This window comes from Megalobrama amblycephala, linkage group LG6, assembly GCF_018812025.1.
Source record: "Megalobrama amblycephala isolate DHTTF-2021 linkage group LG6, ASM1881202v1, whole genome shotgun sequence".
In the NCBI taxonomy this organism is placed as follows: domain Eukaryota; kingdom Metazoa; phylum Chordata; class Actinopteri; order Cypriniformes; family Xenocyprididae; genus Megalobrama; species Megalobrama amblycephala.
Genome location: NC_063049.1, coordinates 27,192,033 through 27,217,815, shown reverse-complemented (window position 1 = coordinate 27,217,815; position 25,783 = coordinate 27,192,033).

Genomic DNA, 25,783 nt, shown 5'->3' with positions numbered 1-25,783 from the left:
CACTTTCTCTCCATAGCAAACATTTTGAAAAATTGTAGACCCACTCTTGACCTAAAGAATAAAAAATAAATAAAAAATAAATAAAAAATAAATAAATCCAATGCAATTACTTTACAATCAGACAACCATCATGTTAACCAGCTCTAGGCATACAGTATAAACTTTACATTATGATTGCAATTTAACAGAAACAACATGAACAAGTTTCTTAGTAATCACACTATCCATGACGTGAGCTGTAACGACAGCATTTAATTTTAGAGATTGTCATGCCTTGTTCCTTTAACTTACTGGAGGCCTAATCTTGCTTGTTTTACTTATATTCAATATAACGCTGTCTAGAACTTAAGTGTATACATACTGACTAATTCCCCTGCGTGAACAGAGGGGTTCCTTGTACTCCAAAGCTAAAATTATAATGGAAACAAACACGAAGCACTGCAGACGAGTCAAAGTCTGGCTGCATCATGCAACCCCGACAACCAAAATATTCCTCTCAAATTAGCAACATAAATGTCATTCGTTTTCAGTTTAAAACACAGCTTCGCCTTAAATCCTTACGGCAGACAGCGAACACTAAATATAGCAATGATTATACTGTGACTACTGCGGGATGAGGTATTCACTTCTTTATTTTACACAATTATATTCACTGTCATTCTCAAAGCACTGTTTTTATTTTTATTTTATTTTTTTTTAATAAAATCTAATGACAATTATGAAGATTAAATTATGTAAGAAGACATTAAAATGAGACCTGTGAGCTCATGTAAAGCTGGAAAGCCATTTGCAGATTAATGCTCAACAGGAGAAATTATACAAGAGTCTATTAAATTGGTTTGTGAAAAACAATATTGTTTGGTCCAGTCACTACTATAAAAAGATGAATAACTTGAAATGATATGTCTGAATGAACATTAGTGCCCCTCATAAGCTGTCATTCAAATAAAATAATTTAAATTAAGCTGAAATAAAATGGTCGCATACTGGTTTGACTTGATAATCCAGATTCAAGAGGCTTGACGCAGATGAACGATGAAATCACATTTAATAAGCACAAGGAACAATAATGAGAAAAACCAGCAGGAAATGTTAACACAAGAAGAAAGAAGATAGCTGAGGGTTTATATACACAAGATGACAAGGGGCTAAATGAAGGACAGGTGTAAGTGATTAGTATACATAGACAGCAATGGAAACATATAGATACATACATAGGTGCCACATTCGACTGCTCCAGACACGGTGCGCCCGCCATCTTGGAATGGTCAGCATGGGATATGGTATAACCTTTCACAGGTGTAAAAGTGTTGGTTTGTGTTTTTATATATATTAACTCAATATTACAGGTTTTTACTATGGTAATGTTTTTACTTGCACTATGGTAACTTTTTAATGTTGTGTTATCTGCCTTCATCTTGTACTAAAGTTCTTCGTCTTCATATTGTGTTAGTTTAGCAAAACCATCTGCTGAGCTGAAGTCTATTGCAGATATAAATATTCATACATGCAGTCAACTTCACGAAACGGATTTGACTGTTCCAATATGGCAGACGGCTCCTTGGAAACAGCCGCTAATGAGGCATCTATGTGTGTGTGTGTGTGTGTGTGTGTGTATGTATATATATATATATATATATATATATATATATATATATATATATATATATATATATATATATATATATATATATATATATATGAATGGAAACAATGGAAACAGGAACTAAACCACCGGAACTGAACATAAGCACAAAAAGACCAAACAATATCAAAATAAGGGTCCATGAAACAGAGACACAGGTAATTGTGACAAACAAACAAATAAATAAAACAATATTATTGAAATTAAGCTGAAATAAAATGAATATTAGATTCAGAAAAAAAAAAAAAAAAAAAATAGATATTTTGCCTTGAAAACTAACTAAAATAAAATTTAAGCTGAAGTAGTAAAATTAATAAAACTGAAATAAAAATGAATTAAAGCTAAATAGAAATATAAAATAAAAAAATAAAAATTACAAAAGCACAAATTCTAAAACAAGCTAAAATTAAAATGAAAAATAATAGTTTATAAAATAAATAATGGTATGCTATGGTAAATTTCACAAAATATATGAAAGCACAAAACATTTTTTTAGAGCTACTGGTTCTTTTTTTAAAGGTAGATTTGATAAGATAAAAATTAAATTAATTGTCATACATTTTTACTAGTTTTCAGTTTCTCTCTGTCCTTTATTGAAAAGCAAAACCAGAGGCATGAACTGCAAATTAGAAAGCTAATTGAGAGCATGCACAGAGCAAATGCTGCATGGATTAATGTTATTCTATATTGCCTCTGTTCTGAAAAAAAAAAAAAAGATTTCTTCCGAACTCCATTTCCCATCATGCACCACTTTGCCCTACTTACCAACGACAAACTCATGTTTAACTCCAGCACATATGCATGATTCAGCCTCTTCATAACCTTTAACCTGTGCTAACAAAATTTATGAGATCCAAACAAACAATCTACAAAATCGCATCTCATATTACATCTGCGAAACACAACGTTCCAACAGAAAACACACACCCTGAGCACATGAGTTGTCGCATTGCATGTCCTCCCTGTGGTAACTGCCATTTTCTCCTTCCAGTGAATCCTCCCTGTCTGCGCCTTACAGAAATTACTGACCCTCAGAATCATAGAGAAATTTAGCGCTTGCTTGTCAACAAATTGACAAGCCTCCACTTTGCGTCCGACGGTGTATTTGATTTGAAACTTGAAGTACGCCTTGTCGGGCCCTCGATTTTGTGTCTCAGCGAACACTTTACACCACACACGCATCATGTTAGCTGTCCGGAGCCACAACACACTGGCATCTCTTCCACCTCAACACCCAAAGTTCTGCAGGGTCATCTTCCGGAGGGCGTGCAGCGCCTCGTCACCTGATCAAGCGTCTCACGGTGCTGTCGCTGTTCTGAAACAACCCTTGGTCCCGCTCTGCTCAGGCAGAAACAGAGCTGATGGATGCGCTACGACATCATGGTGACCCACGGCTCAACCCTCTCATGTGCTGCTGTTTTACTCATGAGAACTACCCAGACTATAGCCTTGACTGGATACCTGTTGACAGTCAGTATTAAACCACGATTTAATTTGTGAAACATTTAATATAATGTTGTTAGAGTAGTATTTTTTTTTTTTTCTTTCTTTGTTTTTAAGGTTGGTTCATTTTGGGATTACATTTATTTTGAAGATAAAATACACAAAATGGATTGCTTTATTTTTTATTTTTTCAAGGTTAGAGACAGATTCTTTGTGGGTTGTGTGAGCTCTATTGGCTCTGGCAGGTGAAGCACAGGGCCCAGAGGGGAGCCACTTTATGGGTGATGAGCAAAGGACACAGAGGTCAAAATCACGGAGGAGAAACATACCGGGGTCACCGCCGAAACACAGTCATCGCAATGAAACAACTACTTCCTTATTCCAGCGCATGCAGCAGACTGGCTTCAGCACTTAGCTGCTGTCTGAACACAACAAAATATAACAATGCATCATATGAAAATATAAATCATATATATAAACACACATATGAATAATACACACACATATATTTAATACAGTATATTATACGCAGTATTTACTGTAAATACTGTATGATCTATCTGTAAAAAAGCTTAAATTGAAAATAGCTTATGAAAATGAACATGGTGATTTTATAGAATGTCATTTTGTTGCTGTTGTTTTTTTTAAAGAGAAAAATACACGATTTTATGTATCTGTTGTTATTATTATTATTTTTTGTAGTAGTAGTAAGAATAGTAGTATTTATATTTACTAACTTCTTAATGAAGCATTTGTATTTGAACTGAAACTGTATCTGGAATTGATGTAAATATATTGTACAGCCAATTATTATTATTATTATTACAACATTCATGTTTTATGTCATGTTCATATATATTACTATACATGTATTATATTATAAAAAAACATAAAATATAAAATTGTATAGGTTTATGGAGAAATTAAATTCATTAAGATAAAGTCTCATAGCTTTACTGAGAGCTTGAGTCTGTGATCAGTGACAGCAGATTTGCATCTCTAATAGACAGTCAGAGGCCTATGAGGGCTGCTCTGTCAACAGTAATTAGTGAAACTGGCAAAAGTTTACTAATGACCATCTAAAACTTATTATATCAATTGCAACTCACTCAGCCAAACAATACCCCAAGAGACCCTGCGTGACAAGCCAACGTCTAAAGAGGAAAATTGAGGACGGTACATTATTTTTAAGGCCACTTCTGTGTGGTTTATATCATATTTGTGTTTATGTACATATTATTATGTGCATTTTTATTTACTGAAACACACACACACTTAAACTAAAGTGGTTTTTCAGAGAGGAAATAGGCAAAACCTACAGTGACATCCAAATGACAGAAAGCAGCGGCAGCTTTTAAAACGGACGAACAGGCTTAATTATTTACAAAGTGCGTATGAATTATTCCAAGTGAAATGTCAAGCAGCAGGACACCCATAACTTTTCCTCTCAGCCAGTCTCGCAATAACATGACAAAAAATCGCAGCAAAATCATTTTAATTGGATTCACTCTACCCAACACGAAGTGCCGGTGATGAATTTCCTTTTTAAGAAAATCATGAAAAACCAAATGTCTACAACAAGAAATGCAAAGAAATCTGATGCGTGTAAAAGAGGCAGGAGGGCTTTGCAGGGGTGCTACTTTGGAATGTGTGGTCTCTGGGTTTTAAAATATTGCCGAAATATAAAACATGAAATTATAGCCGATCATTCATTTGAAGTTGTAGCATCGGGAGGTTATTAAACAGCATCTTCTTCAATCCATTATCATTATGTTAAATATTAAATTAATAAAAGTATATACACAAAAACAATATTAAAAGAAAATAAAAATTATATACGCAAGTAAATTAAAATAAAAGAATAAAATAAAAACGGATAACTAAAATATGTCCGAGAACACAAATGAAGGACAAAATACATAAGAGGTATGATGATTTACACATATGAGCACATATTATATTGTGCAATGTACTGCAGTGTGAAAACAGTTCATGAGAGAAGCTGCTCTTATCAACTATTCACCATGACTTGCAGGATATGGAATTATTTTCTGATTTATTCTTTTCCATTCATTTTTCTGCAGACTTTACAATAAATAATACTACTAATAAAAACTATAATGACACTATTCAAAGCAAACTTCATCAATGGCCACAATAAAGCTGTTATGGCGTGTCATATTACACATTTGTTCATATGCAAAGTACATTTTAGAGCTTCTACCACATGTGTTGTTGGTGCAGCCTGTGTGTTATCCGAGACTTTACAGAACCCTTCCTGTCATCTGCCAAACTCTATCACTCACATCCACCATCCATCCCTTCATCTGCCGACGGTCAAACACTAATGAATGGTTCCTTTAATCATATCGATAAATCAGGAGGGGTCAATCAAACTGGCCCCACAGAAACCAAAAAAGATTCATGTGGTGAAAAAAAATGTTATCGATGTCATAAACGCATTGTTTTTCCATGAAAAAAAAGTAAAAAAAAAAAAAGTGGAAAACTCCAGACACTTGTGAATATTTTTTGCCCTGTTTCTCTACCTTGATCTTGGCTACGGGACCGTGATCAGGTCTGTTTCACATAACCGCCGATTACGGTAAAGCTCAGATCCGGTTTCACCGCTGAGGAGCGATAGAGGGTGCACAAAAGGGTTGAGAGAGATGGAAGGAGTGATAGAGGAAGAAATGAACAGGGTCGGGTGGTGTAGGGGGAGGCGCTGCGCACATCTTGGCATCCGCAGTGACACAGAGATGACAGGTCGCCTGAAGACACTTCCATTTTAGCTACTATTCACTCACTCTGACCGCTGCACTTTGTTTGAACCCGAGAGTGAAGGAAAGAGACAGAGGCGACATTTACACAGCAGCAGAATACTGTTGTCAGACCTATTTTAAAGTGTTAAATACGGCCACGTTCACACATAGTTTACTTATAAATAGTGTGAAATCGGCATTGTGAAATTGTACTGACTACATTTTGAGAGTGAGTTTGGTAAATGTGTGCTGTGTGAACTGAACCACAATGGACAATTAGTTGTCTGTCAAGTTTGTCTTGTGTGTGCTTCATGTAGGGTTCTACTAATTTACATAGAAAAAGATGTGAGCTTTGTGTCATCTGAAGGTTTTAGACCTAGTCGCTGTTTTCCAACAGAGCAGCACCCATCAGTTTTGTGGTCTCAAATAATAATAATAATAATAAATAACAATAATAATTCAAAGACAGATAATTAAGATTTGATAGCTTTTTAAATTTAATAAAACTCAGATAAACCCTGACTGGACTAATTTTTTTTTTTTTTTTTTTTTATTTATACTCTTTTGTGAACTGTGATTTTTCGGTCTTTCCTGTATGGAAATGTTAAAGAAGTAAATGGAAATGGTACGGAAGTTAAAAAAAGTACAACTTTTAAATATGAATCAATAAACGTCCTGTGGGAACGGGTTAAAGTCAATGTTGCGTGTGCACTTGGTCAAATTGAAAAAGTAGAACGAGGAAGAAAGGGGAAGACAAACGCAGCCATTTTATTTTGTCATCCCTCGTTCTGTCCGCTGTGGATCTGAGGTAATCTGTTTTAATGAGGACATCTATTGAGATGTGGGCCAGGCAATTGTCCTAAAGAGTCATCAAATAAAAACAGAGGAAAACAAATGAAGGTAATCAGTGAAAGGAAGGAGTGAGAGAGGGAAGTGAACTTTCTCTGCAGGTTCTCAGGGAGAGAGAGAAAGCAAGAGTCTGTAATAGTATGAGACAGAGCCAGCATTTCCTTTCATCTCTCGAGGGGGACTCTGACAGAAACAATTCTCGTATCTCCTGGCCCTGTTTTCAAGCAGGCGCAATGTTTACGTACAAGTACATTTCTCCTCTCAATTTGTTCTCTCTATCTCCTCTCACGCAGCATTAACTAAAGATGAGAAACAACTGCGCCGAGTTGGGAAGAAAGAGCGAGAGAAAAAAGTTTTCCTCATGAACGATAATCCAAAGCTAAAGCGTCTACGCGCTTTGCCTTCATAATGTCGCTAGACGTTTGATCACGGCTGCTGATTGGTGGAGAATCAGCTGGATTTTCTCCCTAATCAGGTTTAGAAACGTTTGATGTAACCTAATAAATGCCTGAGAGCGAGTAACGCGCAATAATGTAAACGTGAGCACTGGAAAGCAAACGGTGGATTTTTGCTGAAACTGAGAACTTACAAAATGTGCTGCCTGAGCCGTGAGCTTTAAGGAAGTGATGCTAACAAATGAGAGTTTTAATGCCGCACAGCTGGTGAAGTCATATTACCGCATTTATTCAGGATTATGAGATTCAATAAGAAATTTTAAACGGCCAAATTTACCCCAGGCATGCACATACACGCCTACAAAAAAATCCAGTAGCCGGGCCTAAACAGTGGTGCAATATGGGGCAAATTAGACCGCAAACCCCCCGCCCCAGGCAGGGGCTCTGGAGCAGAGCTTTCTGGAACTCAAGAGACCCCCTCCCATCCGCAGCGGTCCGTCTGCCACCCCTTGTGCGCAGCGACAGGGTATTTGCACCGCTGAGGAGAATGTGAGCTAATGAAAGCAAAAGCCTGTGTTCACTAGAGTATAAAATTCACATTTGGCCAGTGCAGCCTGTGCAATCTGATATTATGAGGCTGCCTGACACACACGCACATACACACACATGCAGTGGCAGGGAAAAGGGCTAAAAAGGGAGAAAGAGATGGATAAAGAGCAAAGGCAAACAATATTCGAAGGAATGTATCCCGGGATTTCGGCACGCGTTCTCTCGCCGCGGCATTTTTGGGATAAAAATATTGTACAAATGATAAATTAACTTAATTTGGCAGTCACGATTGCCATCAAAACGGCATGTAGGACACGAAACGATTAATAACGAGAAAATCTGGTGATCACAAAGAGGCGCTGCACTCATTTCAAGATGGTGGCCGTGCTGGATGACAGTGTCTCTGCTGGTGAGGATACAGGAAGAAACCACAGCAAGAAAAATGAGGTACCATGTGTCGCCATCTTGATTTTTGTGTGTATGTGTGTGTGTGTGTGTGAGCGCATTTTAGTGCCGCTTGTTTCCATCAGGACAGAAAACGAGGTCATTCAGAGGGTAACAATGTGACATGCTAAACAGGAAGAAGCGTCATCCAATCACAGGTTCTCACCGAAGAGCAACTCTGATTGGTTGAAGACTATCACAACACAATTTGCCGTCAGTCGATAGGGCTGCTTCACAATGACGCACCAACCTTCAAAATATAAAATGTGTGTACGTTTTTGTCAAAATATCACTGACGCACCAACCTTCAAAATAAAATATATGTGTAAGTTTTTGTCAAAATATCACTGATGCATTAAAATAACATATATGTGTACATTTTGGTCAAAACATCACTGACGCACCAACCTTCAAAATAAAATATATGTGTACGTTTTTGTCAAAATATCACTGATGCATTAAAATAACATATATGTGTACGTTTTGGTCAAAACATCACTGACGCACTAACTTTCAAAATAAAATATATGTGTACATTTTTGTCAAAATATCACTGACGCATTAACTTTCAAAATATAAAATGTGTACATTTTTGTCAAAATCTCGATGCACTAACCTTCAAAATATAAAATATGTGCATATTTTCATCAAAATATCACAGACGCACTAACTTTCAAAATATCTGTCTATCTATCATCTATCAAAGTACACAACAGCAATATATATATTAATATATAACATAATAAATGAAATACATATGTAAATTATCAATATTAATTATAAAATAATAGAATATAATACAATAATTTTATAAATAAATGTTTAATACCACATTATTAATACTTATTATACATAATATATAGTTTATTTTCTACTTTAATATTTTAGCTCCCAAAATAAGTTACCTTAAAAAACTAAAATCTAAAATTATAATTAAATATATAAATATAAACCAGCCATTTTTTCCAAATTAAATATGCATTTTCTGCAAGGTTAAGATGCTCTTGTGTCTACCAAAAGTACAGAAATGTACAATGCGTGTTTGTGGCCTGCAGATGAAAAAATAACTGCGGTTGCTTATCAGCTGAAAAGAAATACAAGAGTATTAAAAGATAAATCAGTAAGCCTTCATGATAAACATGATGTCTTTTTACGGGTCTTAGGGGCTGAGTGTCAGTACAATAGAAGCACTTTTGTTCGGTTCAAAAGTTCAGTTGCATTACAAGCGCATGACCTATTTTCCACACTGAAAGTTTGGCATCAATCTTAGTCATTCTGCACCCTCCTCTCAATTTAATGCAACTGCACTAATCACAATAAACTAGGCCATCAGTTACCACGCCTACGCCACCGACTACATTCCAGCACTTGTAATGGTACAGAGAAAGTATTTTGTTTATTGGCGTTTTAATGACAAACAATTCTACATTTCATTAAACTTTCCATAAAGTTTTTGGCAAACCTAATAATAACAAATGCGAACTCCAAATGTAGGGGAAAAAGAAGAGGAACATGACTATGTCATGAGCTGCAGTGGAGATCCTGATGGAAGTCTAGTAATGATGTATCATCGGGGATGAATTTCCATATCACTCCAGAAACATCAAAGAGACTCATTCATCGTTTCTCTCAAGACCGATCCATGCAAGGATCAAAGGTTAAACAAATCTGACCAATCGGATGAGTTATAGCGAGTTGACTTTTTTTATGAGACCTAAATTAGATGGTGGTCTGGGTGAATCAGTGGGGCATTCATGAGAAGTCGGGTTGCAATTACCATCATGGAACGGCAGAAATTACAGCCATACCTTTATGATTGCAGACTGGCGGGTTACAGCCGGGCAGCCTCATATCAATACTACTGTTCAGGTCTGGTTTCAGGCTCACACACTTAAACATTCCCATAAAGACATGGCAACCGCACACACTTTAAGAGAGTTTTTCAGTAAGTTCTTCCAGCCAATATCTGGGTCAGCATCGCTTGAGTCCGTTGAGGAGCGTAATTACAGGCCAAAAGCTGGGCTGAACATTTCTCTCTCTTTCTCTGTCTCCCATACCCTGGAGTGGGAAGCATTGGTGCCACACACTTTATGTAACAGGGTGAAAGACGGGCGAGTGTGTGCCTCAGGTGGGGACAGTTCGGTTGAGTGGCTCACATCACAGCGCACTCTCTCTGACCGACTGTTCCTCACCATAATGCTATCCTGACCCATTTGTAAGCCTCGACACAAGCTTTATAACTACATTCATTTTTTTTTTTTTTTTAATTGGATTTTCAAAAGCATTCGAATATATTATCTAAATGATAACATTAAACAGACGTGTAAAAAAACAACAGCCTCAATAAAACTATTTAAAAATTAAGGAAAAAAATATGATTTTATTTTCTGATGATGAACTTATTATTAGTAACTTATTTTGGGAGCTTAAGTACGTTAGTCGTAAATGAACTTTATATGATTATATGATGACCATAACATGTATAGTTAAGTAAAACAAGTGAATGTACAAATGTGCTTATTGAGATTTTAAAAATGGCAAAATGTATATATTATTGTATATTAAATTATATTATATTAAATTAAACAAAATAAATACATGGATAGTAATGCATGGAAAATGTATTGATCGTTGAAATAATTCATGAATTATTTGTTATGAAATACTGATTTGTTAAATACTTTTTAATACTGATTTTTTAATATATATATATATAAAATGATATTATATATGCATAAAAATAACAATAACAGTAATTACAATCCTAATAATGGTACATACTGTGCATTAAAATTAAATGCTAACATCAATATGCTAATACTCTTCAACATTGTAAATATGAACATACAGAACTCAGAACAAAGCCATGTTGTGGACAGAGTGAGAGAATACATTTAAATGTAAAGAAAGAAGGAATGTCAAATTACACATGCTGAGGTCTCAGTTGCTTGTGGTCAGCATGTTAGCATGTAAGACGACAATGAAACTGTTATTATGCCGCGTTACTCACTATTTTACATATTTTCCCCTCATCTCTGATTTCATATGATTGCCTGTGATGACAGTAAAAGAGCGCGTGCACTCCGCTACTCAAGAGGCTGCACTTCGGATGCTAGCTTGATTTCGGAAATGGAATGAAATGCTGATTGCTGAATCATTTCCATTGTTTATTTTAAATTTCTCAATCATGCACTTAAAGTAAGGAGAGACAGACAGAAGCAAGAGAGAGAGAGATAGAGTATGTGAGAGATGTTCATGGTTACTTATCTATTATTTATTTGGTTTAACAATACGCCATATATTTTAGGACGCACTTTGAGTTGTTAATCTTGTTATTATAAGATGACTAAATGTGTGACATTACGAGTGAATCTCGTTGTCTAAACTTTGAACAGACATAACTGTGAAAAACAAGAATAAACATTAAATTATTTAATATTATATAATAAATCACTTTGACTTTCTCTGAACTAAATATATATTTTGGACAGATGGTCGGTACTCACGGAACGGGTAAAAAAAAATCTCTTTTACTTGGATCAACAAGGTCAACAGGTGCAGTCCACCAACAACAAATGTCTTTTCCTGTTTGTCACGCATCTCTATCCTGAGGGACCCCAAAAGCATGCGTGGGTGAGAACAGCAGAACCACAAATCAAAACTTAATGATCTGAAAATCAAATTCAGACAGCTAAATTAGGAAACAGTATTTAACAAATAGTCCCATATATTATCAATCAAAATGTATGTAAATAAATAAATAAATGATTAGATTTCAGTGCCACTAGATAATTGTAACATGCATTCAAATGTACTAAAACATTAGTCAAGAAAGAAAAATAACAATGCCAATAAATAAAAGATATAAAAATAAAATGATTATATATTTTAACATTTAAACTGTGAAAATAAATGCATATTTAGTTTACTCTATATGTCTCTAAAATTTAGATTTTTTGCTATTTCATTAAATTCCTAAATGTTCTACTGTATAAAAACAATATTTATGTTTTCAATTCAGCTTCCAAAATCATCCTGGTAGAATTATTAATTTTCTGAATAATAATAGAAAAATCATGCAAAATAAGGATAAACAGGATATATATTTACTATAAGAATGTAAAATGTAAAAAAGTCCAAGCTAACTACATGTGAAAGCAAATGCTGCTGCTACATTTGTTGATCTAACATAACGGTAAACACTTGCATTATTAAATTCACACAATTTTGATTGAACAAATTTAAGTAAACACAGAAAAGATTCATGTCAGAAACAAATCAAATTCAGACAAACCACCAGGTCTCAAGGCCACAGTTATTGAACCCATTCGTCTGCTGCATGTGTGTGAATGTATTCCGCGTGACATGTGTGCTAAATTCTGAGATTGTACAGTAGACGGCACACTCACTCCACATTAGCTGCCGAGAACCCAACTGATGAAACCCGCTCACGGCACGACAGCTAACCAAGCGAGGACACACACACTCCCTGACCCAGCAGTGACCATCCCAAATGCATCATTGTTTATTTAGTTTACTCTTTAACACACACAAACACACAATCCCCTCCTGTTGTTTTAGTGCTTGATCTATTTTTTCCAACATTTACCCATGATGCTCTATGAAGCCAGCTGAATGCTAATACATATATGACAAGTGTGTATAGGATTGTATTGGCATGTGCGTGTGTTTGTGTGTTTGTATGTAGTGGAGGAGAGGGGGGTTGGCTTCACAATAGTGCTTTGAATCAATTTGTGCCATCGGCTGGATCGTTACTGAAATAACAGTCTTGTTGATGGAGATGTATTTAGTTTAGTCAGTGATGCACGACGTGCATTATTGAACTACCTGGCAGCCTAATCAAAACCAAATTATTTTCATATCATAAGCACAGGGGCTACCGGAGACAATAGGGCCAGTAATTCTTCGTGGGCTATTTGTTTAAGTCATTTATCAAAGGAATCAAAATGTGTTTAGTTATTTTTGGATTCAAATTAACTGTGTCACTCTTTGTGAGCGTTGGCTGTTTGTTTAATGAATAATTTGCTATATTAATAAATGTAAATGTTTAAACAAGTGTGTCTGTGTTTATAGCAAAATCAAGGTTTCAAGATAAACTGTAAATGAATGTATAAATGAAAGAATATAATTTGGGTGTCGTGACTGATCACCATTTCTCTTTTGTGTGTGTGTGTGTTTAATTTTTGTTTTAAATAAATTCTTTTCTTCATTGTTTTTTTTTTTTTTTTTTTTGCAGGATAATTTATTGTTATATTATATTATATTATATTATATTATATTATATTATATTATATTATATTATATTATATTATATTATATTATATTATATTATATTTTTTTATTTTTCAATTTAAATCACACCACAGGACCACAATGAACTATTGAAAAAAAAAAAAAAAAAAAACATTGAACATCTTACATGTTCCTTTATATTTTATATTTATAAATAAGATTTATCCTTGAATCTTGATGTTGAGAAAAACAAAGTGCAATAGCTTTATCAGTCTCTCTCAGTCGTTCTCTTTCTGGGATCTGTGTGGGGTGAAACGGTCACTGGAACGCTGTCTGTGCATTTTAAAGTGGAGTCAGTGAACTCTAGGTATTATCACTTTAATGCGCATGCAGGCTCAGAGAGGCGGGAGACAACTGTGTCGCATGAAGTGCCCTCATTCGCTCAAATACAATAAAGACAAGGTTTGTTTGTATTAAGAAATCATTATATTCTGGTTCTAAATTTCGCTGGCTGAAAATAGCTAAATTGCTACAATAATAGAATATATAGGCTTGCTATTGTCAGTAAAGAATATATAATTAATTGTTTTGCTGTTTTAGTTTCAGTCCACCACTGATCAACATGAATGGACTATTGATATTTATATATTTGACACAATATGTTACTTCTAACATGCTATTTATTACAAAAATCTGAATTAATATAAAGTCTAAGTTTTTTAATTTTTTTTAAAGATTTGTGTTCCAAGTGTGTGTTCTTAATGATTTTGATCTGAGGTACATTGCCGGTTGTAAACTGTAGTCCAGTTACTACATTATAAAATATTAAAATACTATAAGATATATCAAGATATGTCGGTAACACTTTATTTTAGGGTCTTTTAACTAGTTGCTTACCAGCATGCATATTACTACTGTAGAATATTGGCTGTTTATTAATACTTATTAAGCACATTTTAATGCCTTATTTTGCATGACCTTATTCTACATTCTTAATCCTACCCAATACCTAAACTTAACAACTAACTTACTAACTATTAATAAGCAGTAAATTAAGAGCTTATTTAGAGAAAAGTCGTAGTTAATAGTGAGTATGTGTTCCCTATACTAAAGTGTTACTGATACATCAAACACACACTTATAAATCATGCATGTTTGCAGTAAAGAAGTAATAGCGATGCAGTAACAAACTGCCGACAAATGTTGAAATGTTAGAAAAAATGTTTTAAAAAAAATACAGCACTTACGAGTTGACAGAAATGTCTTGCAGGTTGGCTGTTGTTCAAGCTTGATTTTGAATACATCACATTTTATCACATTTTTGAAATTATAATAGATTATGACCACAGACAATCAAGTCCGTTTAATGTTCTAAGCATAACATCCAACCATGGTTAAAAGGTCAATATATTTAAGCATGTATGAAGGGTCTGTAAAATATTAAAAAGTAAAGAAAAGGGAAATAATAAAAAAAAAAAAAAAAAAAAAAAAAACAACATTATTTTTATTATTATTATTATTATTTATAGCGATTAGATCCATTGTCAAAGTAGGACAGCAGCCCAGTTCTCCGGTGTGGGCACTGCCACTTCTCACCAATCACAAGAGACACATGAACTCCCCGTGAACCCATCTGTCTAAACTCATGAAGCAGATTTTTGGATATAAAGCAAGTTTTCTACTTATACTCAGACGGTTTAATCTTTGCCCTAAATGTGTTGTTGTTAAAAGAAAAATGGCACAGTGGCAAATGTTTTACTTTGACGCACATTGATATCTAAACAGTTTTAACAGTAATTATTAAAGCAAACAAACACAAGGTATGGCAGTGCAGGTCAGGGCTTTTGAATGTAGGGCTGTAAAAAATCTAAATGATCAAAAATATGATTAATTGGTTCAATAATGATATCTACTAATCTCAACTACACAGAGCGAACAAAAATGCAAAAACAAATACAATACAATAAAAAAAAAAACAGTATCAGTACAAGAAATAATGCAACATTACAGTATATCCTGTATATTAGTATGTTAGGTTTTATAAAATAAGCAATATTAGTAATGTAGTTCATATAAGACCTCAAATTCGATAACAATATATATTTCACAATATATATTCTGCAAGTTCTGTTCATTTATTTTGTAATATATTCCAAAATATATTTCCCTTTATTCCAAAATAATAGTCACTATTGAGATTAATTAACATTTTCTCTCTGAAGTGAAATTAAAAACCATGTCAACGTGTAACGTCACTCATGCATGTTTGTGCACAACCTTTCAATAATGCAAAAGCATGCATCTAAAGAACAATCATACTTTTAAAAACCTCATATTATATTAACCGAGCGAGTCACATGGAAGCACATGAACAAATAAACTCTTTGCAACTGACAGAAAAGAACAACCCTCACGGTCACTGGTCATTTTCTCCTCTAGGGATGCAGGTGGGGTTAAAGCAGGGTCAGCGTGTCTCTATTCATTCCGTTTTCTCTTTATATCATCTAAAGAAACGCAATCAAATCGTCGCCCAAATCTCTCAAAAGTAATTGACCGACTTTTTGGGGTTCAAAAAAAGGCCACGATAATGCTGACAATGACAGCTTAGCTTCCTTGTCCTCTTATTTTTCCCTTGGCAAGTCGTCCCTCTGCCCTGCTGTTGAACCTGCACATCTCTGACCGATGGGCATTTCTGTCGCTTTTAAACAGCAGTGGGAGATGGGGGGCAAATGCCAGCTGCGATCTTACCCGCGGCAGAGCCAATGCATTCTCTAAAATATTCAAACAAGCTTTACTGGCATAACTGTGGTACCGCATTGCCAAAGCAATTATTAAATATCTCCCGTATATTTATGGATTTCTAACATTAAGCCCTTTAAGGAATTCATATATTTTGAATTTGAATTACAAAGTGAATTAGCATGAAAGATTCTGCTGTCATATTATATTGTCTGTTTATATATGTAATATGACAGCAGGAACTTTTATGCTATTTGAGAAGTAATGTCTGAAATATTAAAAAAGAAGATGATGGTGAGGGTTATGGAGCTAGTCATGGACATTTAATCAGGACTACATTCTCTGACATGAAGGTTGATTGCTGCGCAGATCTGAGGGCATTTCATTGTGTGTGTGTGTGTGTGTGTGTAAGCAGCATGGTAATAATCTCATAGCTGCATCATCTGCCAGGGCCTTTTAGATCCATTTCCCCTCGGCCTGGAATAGCAACAGGGCAACAGCTGGTGTAGATGAACGCGGGAGGGCAGGCAGAGAGGGAGGGTTATGACGAGGGGGGTGGGGATGTTCCTTTTTTTTTTCTTTTCCTACCCCTCCGAATTAATCCTGACACTCTGACCCTTGCCTAAATTCTTGGTTCCATGTTGCGGTCTGTGGCAGGGATTGAGACGCATGAAATTACAGCAGGAAAGCGGGATAATGCGCCCCATGCCAATCAGTTCCCCCCACCGATGGCCCGTCAATTTGGATTGTCCCAAACTCCTCTGACAGGAGGAAAAGTTAAAAGTTCATTACCTTAAATTTAGTCCATGCCTTATTTTCAAAGAAGATGTAAAAGCACAATCATGGGAATACAAATAGGTTTAAAATGGACATGGTAAAGACACTCAATATGCTAATGTGACACTTTTAATATGTTAAGTAATCATGGACTCTAGGACTATGGACTTGTACAATTGAAATGCAACAACAGATAACAGATTAAATAAATAAATCAATAAAACCTGACATTCTCTTTATTTCCTTACAGATCATCTGAAATAGATCAACCTGAAGCAAAACAAACTTAATACAATATTAAAGTTGCTGAAATAAGTCTGCTATGCTCACTAAGGCTGCATTTATTTGATCCAAAAAACAAAACCAAAAAACAATAAAATTGTGAAATATTATTACAATTTAAAATATCTATTTTCTGTTGCAGAGTCACATGATCCTTCTGAAAGCATTCTGATATTTATTTAAGTGATATTTAATTTTAACAAAATTCAACTAAATGTGTTAGGATGTTTAATAAGCAAACTTTTATTCTGGATTGGCACCTGAGAACCTGCTGCTCACATAAGTTGTGTTTTTATCGTAACCATGAACATGAAAACCCGTTACACTTTTAATTAGAAAACTGAAGAACGTCACGGGGAGTTCAGTGAACAAGTCAATGATCGGTCTGGATTAGCTGTCATTAAAGGATAACATAGACATTAACCGCTTAAAAGTCTAATCCACAAAAACAGCACCAGACACTTTGTCTGATTTGACTGTGCTTTATTTTTACATTACTAGATTTATAAATGCAACATCGTAGCTGACAAGTAATCTTGTGAAGTCAAATTCCATGGTTGGGTAAGCATTCCTTCTCAGTGTGAAAAATAATTACAATGATTATTGAATGAATAAAATTATTGATTTGAACTTTTCTAAGACAATTATTTTCATTACAAATTTTTTTACCATGCCTTGGTTATTTATTTTATCTACTTTTTAAATGCCTTATGCCTAACATTTTATTGTTGTACCCTTGCCTCAGACAGAAGTTCATGAAATATAATTTGGAATTGGAGAAAAAAAAAAATAAATAATAATAATATTATCTTAGTTTATATACACGGTACTGTGCAAAAGAATTAGGCCACCATTAGATGGTAATGGTATAATGACCATATATATTTTTTTTCTCAGTCTATTAGAATATAACCAGCAAATACAGTAAATTTATATGTAGTCTTAAAAAACAGAAGAAAAAAAAAAAACAGAAAAAAACAAAAAAAAAACAAACAGCTTCTATTGGCTAAAGTTGCTAAGGTCACACTAAATACTGATTTTTTGCTTGAAGCCATTTTGATCTGATTTTTTTTTTTTTTTTTTTTTTTTTTACATTTTTTGTACATATTTCCTGTATTTTCTGTTTGTATCTTAATGAAGAGACAGATAAAGACAGATAAATATCGATGGTCATTAAAACATTTATAAAACAACAAAGCTGGTAGTGGCCTAAGACTTTTGCACAGTACTGTATATACATTTAAAAAAAATATATATATATATATATTTAAAACAATTATTGAAAGCCATGTTTGAATGTATACAGATATATAAAACGTACATATCAGAATATTTCAGCATAAATTGTCTGAGTATTCAGTGTTCCTTCATATCAACAGCTGTACTGATCCAACATTCACACTTCATAAATTATTTACTGAACAAAGTACCTCTTAATAAACCAACATAAAAAAAACACTCAAATGGCAAAAGTTTTTCTGTTTGTGAGTGCTATTTATTCATCTGTCAGACTGTATTTTTAGAATGCTTTTATTTCTACCCATTATTTTCTCCATAATGTATAAAGTGTTGCTTGAAGCTTTTAACAGAGGTCTCAGCACCGCGACAGGAAAGACATTCAATGCATTTCCTTTTTTGAAAGACATGGCCATCATGACTATCCTGTGCTTTTACCCACAAACAAGCAAATCCATTTACGGACTAACCGAATGGTTTATTTTTCCTTTTCTCGTTTTTTACATCACCACTCCCCGATTGCTGTCGAGCAAGCTTGCCGATCGGACCATCTCACAAAATCTGTCATGAATTCTTAATACCCGAAATGTTGCTCATGCGGCCATTTTCACGGTTCAAGAAACATCTGAACGGAGAAGTTGGCCGCAACCGGTTTCACTTTTTCCCTCATTTTCTCTTGAGATTCTGAACATATGTGGCAGCAAACAGCAATGCTGAATGTGTCCGCCAGCGTACGTATGTCTAATTTCATTTCATCGCACGGTTCACCATCAGGTCATCTACCAGCGGGAGGACGAGCGCGTTAAGTAATGCGCTGCAGTATGAGTCAACAAATATAGGATTACGTTATTTGGTTTAACAGATAAGCTTTATTTCTACAGATTAAACAAGCATTTTCAAAAGCTCTATTTAGCATAAAGCGCTACAGTCATTGATATGATTAGGGTTTGTATCTAGGCCAAGGCCTGCAAACCTACATATCCAGCACGGACGACACAAGTAAATTCAGCTGATCTGTGTGTACATTGCAAGCTCCTTACGCGATGGACACAGTTGCATTCCAAACCCCTGTTCAGACAAACACACAGCTGTGGCCTGCAGTACCACTTACCTCCATTAGGGGGAGTAAGAGGTGCAGACAGCAAAAGGAAGTACAGACAAGCAAGAGTTCAACTGAAATCAGAAAAGCTGCTGCACAAAGAGGGTGTTGTCTGGCGGAGACGTTAAACACCTTGGCCGGCATCCTGTTGCGATATAGAACTGCACAGTAAGAGGCCTTTAATAAGAGTAGATTAGTGATTTTGGCTTTGGATTGTGATATACTGTACACACACACACATTACACCCTCAGCCCTATGCTGTAGAGCTGAACAGGTCATGCACTGTCTAAGCACTATTCACTTCTACATTGGGAATTCATGGATCTGAGCACTTGGGTTCAAAGACGTCATTCAGTGGCTCCAAAATGTGATCGAAAAGGCTAAAGACCCCACACTCCTGCGGATTCGCTCTGAGAACCGCTTGACTTTTCTCTCTTGTTCATCTTCCTCCAGCGTTTTCTCTATCTCTGCTTCGCTCCGGGACCGTAATACCACATCAATGCCTCAGCGGGGCTGTGGCACCAGGCAAATGTAAACAGAGAGGTCATCCCTCCTCTCTCGTGCTGTGCTCAGGTCTTTTTCTCATCCCTCCATCGCCTCTGAAAGGTCTAGCCTTTCACACGGGACAAGCAAGGGATGAAGGTGAAGCATGACATCCCATTTGAGGTTTAATGAAAGAGGGGAGGAGAGGAGAGGGAGTAAATGACTCAGGGATCTCAGCAGACGATCGCTGGAGATGCAGCAGTGGTCTGAAGAGAGGCAGAGCTGTCATAAGACTGAAGAAAAGAAAGGAAGGATGAATAGGCCACAGCTGGATAGACGGATGGATGAATGAATGTAGTGAAAGGGGAAGAAAACGGGATAAAGAAGTTTTGCCTTCATAACTGACCCACCCGTTCTTTCATAACATTTCCACCCTTAATTTGTTTTTGCCATACAAAATAGTTTTAGATTCATATATATAAACTTTTCCAATCAATGCCAAGAAAGTGCCTATCACATAATGCCTGCAGCATCCTAACACTCATAGAGCCTCATACATAAAGCTAATGGGATATTAAACCAGTTTTAAATACTTTTATTTTTTTTAATGAATTATTCTTCATCTGGAATTGCATTTTTTTTTTTTTTTTTTTTTTTTTTTGAAAGAAATCATTACTTTTATTCAGAAAGGATGCATTAAATTGATCAAAAGTGATAAAAAGTTACGGATAATAATAAGAAATTTTCTTGAGCACCAAATCAGCATATTAGAATGATTTCTGAAGGATCATGTGACACTGAAAACTGGAGTAAAGATGCTGAAAATGCAGTTTTTCAATCACAGGAATAAACTATATTTGAAAATATTTTACAATAGAAAACAGTTATTTTAAATTGCAATAATACTTCATATTAGTATTATTATTATTATTATTAGTCAAATAAATTCAACCTTGAGCAAATGACATCTTTTAAAACCATTAAAAAAGGTACCAACCTCAAACTTATACATATAAATAATGTATGATGCCTTAAAAATTCTAACTTCTTAGGCAGCACACAAGGTTTTGGAACAAAGCAAATATATGTGACCTGTGCTGGCAAAATGAGTCGGAATGCGCACAGGCTAATTTCAAGCTATAGGCAAAACAAGTGAAATATATCAATTTTGGTCAAAATTGAGGTTTTCACAAAAATTAGTTAATTAAGCCCTCGTCTAGAGATCCCGATGCTCCAAATATCAATTAAACATCTAAACATTTCTTTATTTGTACGTTTTCTGAGAGGAGTACCTTTCCTTTGTCCATAAAAAATGCAGTTTTTCTCTGCTCTTTTCTCAGCACAAGTTTGGTATCACTGTAAAGAGCAGCATTCCAACTTTGTGAATATTCATAGCGAATTGTTGATAGCATGAGTTTGAACCAATGAAATGTGATTTCCAAACAGCACATGATCCCGATATACATGTACACAGAATTACAGTATTTAAAAAAAAATCTGTCTTGGTGAGTATTCACTCAAACATTATCTGTTATGTCTTAAATGAACATTTGGTTAACTGTTGGGGAAAAACATCTGATGTGTAACATAATATTATATTATATCTGTGTGGTACAGTAGGTCTTAATATATAGGCCATCTGTTTCATTAATGTTAATCAATCAATTGTGGAATCATGGAAAAAGTCGAATATATATATATATATATATATATATATATATATATATATATATATATATATATATATTTTTTTTTTTTTTTTTTCTATAGATATGGGTTTTGACTTGGTTTGTGCAAAATTTGGTGTTATTACTAGGCATTTTAAGGTATGGTTGCTAGATGATTTTTTTTTTTTTTTTTTTTTGGAACCTTCAGAAAACTTTAACTCAATTTTTCTCAGAATTGACTTTGCTGAATCTATCGATTTCAAACAGGTGTAACAGGTGTCGGATTCCAACAAATCATACATCATTTTGAAGGTTTTTAAATAGAGAATGACAGAGAACAACAATAACTCATTTTTGAAAATTAGCTCATTGCGACTCATTTTGCCAGCATGGCTCATATATGTAGTGTGGGCTTCTATAATATCAGCATTTGAAAATGTCCTCTATTTAAAACTCTAAACACTTTCTCTGTGCTTTAAGCTCTGTGCTTAGAGAATTACACTGGGAACATTTGCTAGTCAAAGATCTCAAAACTTTGACATCTAAGATACAGAAATGGAGGCCAGCAATAAAAGCAGATTTGGGTACTGAGACTAATGGCCACACTGTTAAGTGGTGAATGCAAAAATGGTAACTTTAGCTCGTTACTGAGGCACTAACCTTGAAGGTACAGAGTTTTATTTTTTAAAGGTACGTTTATTTCAAGATTTTTTTTTTTTTTTTTTTCTGGCAGTGTAGGACAAGAAAAATCTAAGGATTTTATTTTAAAATATAAAAACTATTAAATTGAGCTATAAGTACTTAATTTTATTAGTAACTGAAAGCATCATCATATTAGCCAACATAATTAATAAATAAACAAATAAAAGGCAGTGGAGGTGCACTTATCGACAGATATTCAAACTCTGCGGTAATCTGCTGAGCTTTCTGGGAGTTCTGCAGGCGCAGATTCTCTGTGCTTGCTGATACCTAATTATTTGCCTATTTCACTTCTCAAATCCTAGTGTCCCTTTCATTTACTGCCCACTTCCTGTCAGGCATCATACATATGCCCGCTTTCAGGCACAATTACATACGCCCCGAAAACACTGTACTGTACAACTGTGACTCATCAATATAATCACCCAACTGCTGTTTCAGTGGCCATATAAAACAGCGTGGGATAAATTGGCTTAAATTCGATGCATTAACGATTACATTAAATGCAGGGCAATTAGCAATGGGTGCTAAAGGTTTTTAATGTGTCATGCGCTCCCCCATACTCCATTCCCCATTAGTGATATTACAGCAAACTGCAACACATAATAGTTTGATTTTTTTTTGCACAGAGATTGTTAGTTTGGTGTTTGGAGTTAAAGCCATCGCCATTGACCTGTGTATTTATGTATCCCATAAGCCCCCAAATGGCTTCTAATGGGTGAGTTGAGAGACACAGAAAAGGCGGGACAACTCCATCATCTCTGTGCCACTTTAAGTTTCCTGTGAAGCGGAGCCTGGCTAAGTACACTACACTACACACACACACACACACACACATAAAACCACATGAACTCAAAGCTTGTACCTTAACACAATATACACTTGAGACTGAGAATCTGTGGAGCGCCAAGCGCATATGAAAAAACACATGAAATGCATCTCATACATATAAACACAGCACAAACCAATACACACACTAGGGACGAGAGGAAAATAATTGGGTTTTAAAGTTTGTAGGGGAGAAACCTGATCAGGGTGCAATAAATTCCTACATTTCCTTTCTAACGGAAAACAAAAATACAGAGAGAGAGACAGAGTGAGTGAGAGAAGAATAGGACGAAACAGAGGAAAAATGCTACAGGCAAGCTAACAGGCAGCTGATATCGATCAGTGGGTGTCCAGCAATGATAATTGGAGGTTTTAATTGTCAAGGGGTGAGACGGAAAGAAGCTGATGAATAAATGCATCATTCTGTCTGTTTCGTTGATTTTAATGTGGAGCTTTATGTGTTCTGCTGATTTTTTTGCTGCACGTTCCTCCAGGGGAGAACTGTGTGTTTGGTTTGTGTGTGTGTATGTGAAAGAGAGAGTGAAAGAGATGGAGATATGTATAGAGAATTTTTGGTTTTTAGTCCATGATTATTAACTTGAGGTCATGCTAATATGCTAATGTTCTTCTAATCACTGACAAAATTTACTTTTATCAAATATATACATTAAAAATGTATTCTACAGAGAGAAAAAAAATTCATGACCTGTCTTGCACACAGATTTTTGTCCAATCAGATACTTTCTAGAATGTCCCGCCCCTAATACCTTATTAGGTAAATAGCAAATTATGGTTCATGGCTATTTTTTTAAATGACTATCCCTCCAATGTGTCTTGCCTCAACTTACTGTGACAAAACAAGAAAATATATATACACAACAATAGAAACATAAAAAAAAAAAAAAAAAAAATGTGTGTAAAAGAGAGGAAAATGTTATCAGTCTTTTATCTTATACGGTTCTTTTTGTCCCATTTAATATGGAAATCATCTTTATGAAACACATATGCGCTCCTTACATGCACGCACATATCCCTGTAACGTTTATAACACAATGTCTCTCAGAAGCAGCTTCTCCCTCATTCATCATGTCTATTTAACAGGAGAGAGATGCCGTTTCCCTCCTTCAGTGGAAATACTTCTGTCGCCAGTCCATTTAAACACATCCTCTTCATCTCTCGCTGTCTTTCTTTTTTTGCTTTATGTTATTTCTCCATTCAACATCTCTCCTGTAATGTCTCTGCTCATTCATCGTCAATATAGTGTTTCAAAACAGTTGCTTGCACCTTCTATTTTTTTTTTCTTCCTGTCCCTCTTTTTTCCCCTCCAAACCCCATTATAAGTATTTTCGGCATAGTTTTGAAAATCCCCTTTTCTGTCACACACACACACACACATACCCTTGTTTTCCACATGGATCTGTGCATGGGCCGCGCTTCCTCTGCGCTGACTTTAGACGTTCTCCCAGCCTGCTAAAATAAACCAACGTGGTCTTGAGACTCTGAACAAATAAGCATCTCACTTTGGTCCAGATCCTCGAGCGGCTATCCTGCTGGAGTAAGTGATTGTTCCTTTACCTCCCTGATTAAAAGAAACAGGCTGGAATATAATACCAGCACTATTACAACCCAACCGGAAAAATAGCAGGCCTAATCCTGGAAAAAAAAGAAGTGCCCGTGTACATTGTGACTGGCAAAACACCATGAAAGAAAATGGTGGAAGAGATTAGAGATTTTTACCTCTTCACACTGGACGTTGAACCAGGGCAGAAGGCTTTTAAGATCGCCTGATCTGTTCTAGTAGGAACGCAATGGTAAGCCAAGGGTTGTTAAATTGATTTTTTTTCTCACTGAAGCATAAAAGAGGCTTTTGTCTGTCCCAAGAAGAAACACTTTCATTTCAAGAAAACTCTCTGACTGTAAGTGTGTACACTGAATCTCTGCCTGGGGCCGGTCACTCCCAGTGTGAGTTCTGCACTGTGCAAACTGATGTCATGGGAAATATACAGTATATAAGATGAATGTCAATAGGGAAGACGTAGGACATACAGCGTAAGCTTTTTGAAGAATACTGAAGTGCGGTTTTGGCGGAAGCATGTGCAAGGCGATCATTTGTTTATATAAAGCATATATATTTACATTTTTTTTTTTTGAAAATGACCGATCGTTTCGCTAGATAAGACCCTTATTCCTCGTCTGGTATTGTTTAAAGCCTTTTGAAGCTGCACTGAAACTGTCATTTTGACGTTCAACCGTTTGGAGGGCATTGAAGTCCACTACAAGGAGAATAATCCTGGAATGTTTTCATCAAAAACCTTCATTTCTTTTCGACTGAAGAAAGAAAGCCATGAACATCTTGGATGACATGGGGTGAGTAAATTATCAGGAAAAACATTTTTGAAAGTGAATTAATCCTTTAATAGTCATGTCAGTTGTATGTTCACAGCCAAAGCTGTTTTGAAAAAAATAGTTTCCAAACAATTTACCCAGATTCCTCTACCACCCCTTAAGCCCATCTTTCAGGGTTCAGACCAATCAATGAGACTTTTAGCTTGAACAACATATCAGGCAGAGAATAATATCCATTTCATGCTTCTGTAAAATATTTATTTTATTATAATGACAATTTTATATATGA